Raw genomic sequence first — 4722 nt, forward strand, 5'->3', positions numbered from 1 at the left:
AAGCTCTACTGGACTGAAAAGAGACAATGGTTCAAAGGTCTTTATAAGGGCTCCAAAGGCCTTGTGGTCAAACTTATCTGGATACTCTCCAATCAATGGAGCTTAAAATTAAATACATCTCAATAAATATACAGCATTTTCTGAAGATGTAATGTAAGACCCCTGGCCGTCCATGGGCCTGACTTTGAGATCCACTGGTCATTGTTCAGTCAGGGTGTCAAAACCATACCATCTCAAACTAAAATTGGAGAAAATTAAATAATGCTGATGGAGATGGAAAAATAGGAGACAAAGCAAGAAAGATGAGAGTGAAATGATTAGAAGGCCATCAGAAGATGGAAATGGCAAAGAATTGGGTGAAAGAGGGAATAGATCCAAATCCTCCCTTTTCTTCTCCTGATGATCAGACAGCCACAATGAGTGGCCTGTAGCCTACATTAACACACATTCAGACCAGAGTCCACATCTTTTTATTAATCCACTGCCTTAATTTGATCACACGGAGGAAGGCGGATATGGAGAGAACCAGAGGAAGGTGGAGGGAGGGAGCAGAGGATGCGGCGGAGGGTTGGAAACATGGTGTGGGAGTCAGAAAGCTGCTTTTCTTTGCACGGAGATGAAAGGTTAAAAAGCCCAATAGATCTTTCCATTTTTAAATGCACCCTTTGTGCCGATGTGTGCAGCTCTCTGCGTGCATGAATGTGTGTGTATGCTGATGCATTTGTTCGGCGAGTGTTTATCTGCGTGCCGAGTGTGTTAGAATGGGGAAACGCCAGCTAATAACAAGATGTTCCTTTGAAAATCGCACAGCATTCATCCTAGTGTGTTCTTTCAGGCGAACGGCACAGGGCGAAATGTCAAACATTAGAAATAAACAGCCTTGTCACGACAACTCTTGACGGAGAGAACAATACCGGAGGGAAAGTAAGAGAGGCGAAAAGAGTTATGGATGTCGCAGGATGGAAATGGAAAAGGATGGAAATGGCGAGAGGGAAGATGAAAACACTTCCTCTTCTCTGCTCTCCCCTCTGAGTCAGCCTGCCAGTCCCTCCTTCAAAAGCTGCTAAAATCTCTTCTTCTCTTTTTTTCTTTAACCATCTTATTGTCTCTTTCTCTCTAAATCTTTTGCTTTTCTTGGCTAACACCATGGAGAAACCTCCTGGAGTCTCACTCGGCTGTTGAACAATCCACACATCATTAGCGGCTGGCTGGGTTTCCTTTTATTTCTTTTGATTTGTGCCTCTGATCGGCTCATGATGCTTTACTGATGAGCATCAACAATGTCAGGGCCCTTTTTGGTTTATTAGCATGTATGAGGTAAATCCACCCTAAAAAGGAGGATTCCTATGTCGTTTTTGTGTATGCACAGCTCAGTTTCAATTTGTGAATTTCAACAAGCCTCTCTTCAAGCTGAACCACAGAGAGACAGATTGTAGTGGTGATGTTATGGAGAGAGGAATCCTGGAGCTGCTCCATAGGCAGTAAATAATTGAACAATTTTTAGGACACACCAACCATTGTATTTTTACTGGGATACGGGGACAGACAGAAATTATGAACACGTTGTAGTGCATTTCATTAAATGGGGTTTAAATTAACATTTTATTAAGTACTAAGCCAATGTGGCTGTTGTAGGCAGAGACATATTTTTGGATGTGAGTGATCTTAGAAATGGGCAATTCCAGGATTTTTAAAGTGGGGTGGCACGGGGGTGGGGGATTCTTTTTAGACTACAGCAGAGAAAATCTTCTCAGGAATATAGGAAATATTGGATAGGATAGAAGACAACACACAATATACAGTAGCTCTGCTAAACAAAACATCACATTCATTATTATTTTCACTTGTTTTCACAAATTGTATATCCAAATACAATACACATTTTCGATGGGCTCAGTCTGCCACTTTTAAAAATAAAAACAATGCCAGTGCTGGTTCCATGGTATCAAAATGTTGGATAGTCATCATGGAAACATTAATTGGTCATGTGACAAGGGCTGGGAAAAATTGAAAAATGATCCAATGGACATCACAATTGTCAGATTGACAGCACTCTAGCCCAATGGATTGGGGTGGGGGGACACCCCTTGCCCCCCCTTGCCCCCTTTCTAGCCCCGCCCCTGCTTAGAAAGGGTGAAATTTACATTGAAATAGAATGCAAAAAGTGAAGGGGGGGAGTGCATACCTCTCCCGACACTGATCAATTCTTAGACAGGCTGTTCATTCCCTTCACTGATGTTTTAAGGTACAGTACAATGATTTCCTGACCTTGAAAATATACATTCAATTTTTTCAGTCAAGCCTCTATCTCTAGCCGCTCCATGATTAAAGATAAAAACAATAATTGTGGAACAGCAGAAATCCCAGATCACCACCAAAAATCTAATCGACAGTTCCTTTGCCCAAGGCCAATCTGCTCCCCAAATTTCATGGCAGATATTCTGACAGACTAACTATCTATCAAACATAGCGTTTTGAACCATGAGGCAATGCGTTCCTGGCATACAAAGTGATGTTGATGGGTGAAAGGAGACTGTTTAGAGCTAAATATGTCTGCGCTGCTGATTAATATGTGTCTAAACACCTGAAATGCTCCCAAAATGAAACCTGAAAACTCTCAGAATGAAGCCCGAAGTTGAAATCATTACGATGGTAATGGTTATATAGTCATACAATAATACGTGTATTATACTAGAGAGACAAGGCTACAGAGCCATACAGTAGTAAGTAAGTACAAAGACAAATGTTGGTAAAAACAAATGCAGTTATCCTAGTGTCTGGTCGCACTGGAGGAAAGAGTAACAACTGAACAGTAAGCTGCAGACAGCACACCTTATCTCAAATATGACGTCAGTACATCAAGGCTGGTTGTGGCCAATAGATTAATGAACAGTCATTAGTTGTCAGTGCTGCGAGTCCACTTTACTTAAACTGTTTTCAATGATGGACCTTGCTTTCAGCACTGAAGGTTTTACAAATTACTCACTGCCACAAATTCCTCACAACTACATACTGTTAAAAGAAATTGCCCACTCTCCCGAGGAATAATATTCATTTATTCTCTAAAAAAAAAAACAGAGCCCAAAAAGTTGTTTTTAGGCCGAAACAAACCGTGTCCATCTCCCCTGTTAAAAATGAACAAATCGCCTACTGGTGATTTATTTAGCATGTATACATGTTTTTTTTTTATGTCTGACAACATTTTAATAAATAGGACCTGACAGGATGTGAGTGTTTGTGACTTCCTGTTCAGACCGAAAGGCTGCTGGAAACGGCTGGAAACTGTCTGACTTGACTTTGTCATTGCCTCTGGCTGCTGCCACCTGCTCCGGCGCAGCTCATCTCTAACAAGCCTACTCCCTTGTGAATCTTACATTGGACCATGCCCATCAGGCTCACATGTATTCCTCAAATCAATCTGTGCTGCTATAGAATGTAGCAGTCAGGAAGAGCGAGGACGATTCCGTTTAGCATTTCTATGCAAACCCAGAGCCAAAGAAGCTTGCTTCAGGTCTCTCCGTCGATGCAAACACGTATAGATGTTTTTGATGCTCAAGTCAGTCAGTTAGCCTGTCTGTCGATTAGTCTGGTTGGTCCACCACTTTGCTCCGGATTGAAGTATCTCAACAATTTGATGACATGATATTTTGTACAGACATTCATGGTTCCTACTGGTTTGGTGATCATCTGACTTTTCAACGAGTCACCACAAGGTTGACAGTTGTGATTCAAAGTGAAATATCTCAACCGCTATTGAATGGGTTTCCATGAAATTCATGTACAGACATTTGTTTCCCCCTCAGGATGAATTCCAATAACTTCGCCTTGATTTATGACTATTTAAAACTAATGGCATTCCCATCAGCCTTAGCTCTACTGTGTTTACTGATAATAAGCGAATGTTGGCATGCGAACAAGCTACAGTAAGATGGTGAACACAGTAAGCACTATACCTGCTTAACCCTCTGAGCCCTAAGGTATTTTTGACAACTTATGGTCATATCTAACTATTCTGCCCTCGGGTAATTCCTCTTCACTATATACGCTCTTTGTTATATCTGCAATGACAGACCAGCCTTCCATTCGTTGATAAGACATAAACAAGCTTTTGGTTGGTCAGAATGGTCTCCCAGAGCAACATGGCAAAAGAAAAATGGCGGTTAGTATCAAAGCTAGCGGCGATAAACGACCTCAAATTCATAAATTATGGACAATAAGTGTATTGATATTGGCTGTAAAAACTCTGCAGTTTGTTGTCGTATACGACAAGGTCAGGCTCATAGGGTTAACATCAGCATGTTAGCATTGTCATTGTAAGCATGTTAGCATGCAGATGTTAGCAATTAGTTCATTAATAAGCACCGCTATGGCTATGCACAGCCTCACAGACGGCATGGCTATGGATGTTGTTTTTAATGTGTTTCTTTTGTGTGTGTCCACACTGGAAGCGAGTGATTATAGTGTCAATACGCTCATCACAATAAGTTAAACAATGAGACCTTCCTTCAAGTCCCTGAAAACTTGTCAGATTCCTTTGAATCTCATCATTTGGGCTTGTTTTAGTGTTGGTGACAGGTCTTGGTGGATTTTTTTGGCACAGTATTTCCAAATATGATTGGGATGGAACATGCTGCAGCCCTGGATGGCGAACTTCCTTTTCCCGCTGCACACCACCTGGGACGTCAGTTCTGATTGTTCCAAAGTGACACCCAGATTCTTGTA

General features: G+C 41.4%; 1 non-coding gene across 1 annotated transcript; it reads right to left on the bottom strand.

Moving 5' to 3' along the window:
* Positions 1-3397: 3397 nt before the first annotated feature.
* LOC144512476 (small nucleolar RNA SNORA31) lies at positions 3398-3529 on the bottom strand. The gene has a single exon (XR_013501009.1). It is a non-coding gene; the product is annotated as a small nucleolar RNA SNORA31 (small nucleolar RNA).
* Positions 3530-4722: the final 1193 nt, after the last annotated feature.

This window comes from Sander vitreus, chromosome 23 (assembly GCF_031162955.1).
Source record: "Sander vitreus isolate 19-12246 chromosome 23, sanVit1, whole genome shotgun sequence".
NCBI classification, from domain to species: Eukaryota; Metazoa; Chordata; class Actinopteri; order Perciformes; family Percidae; genus Sander; species Sander vitreus.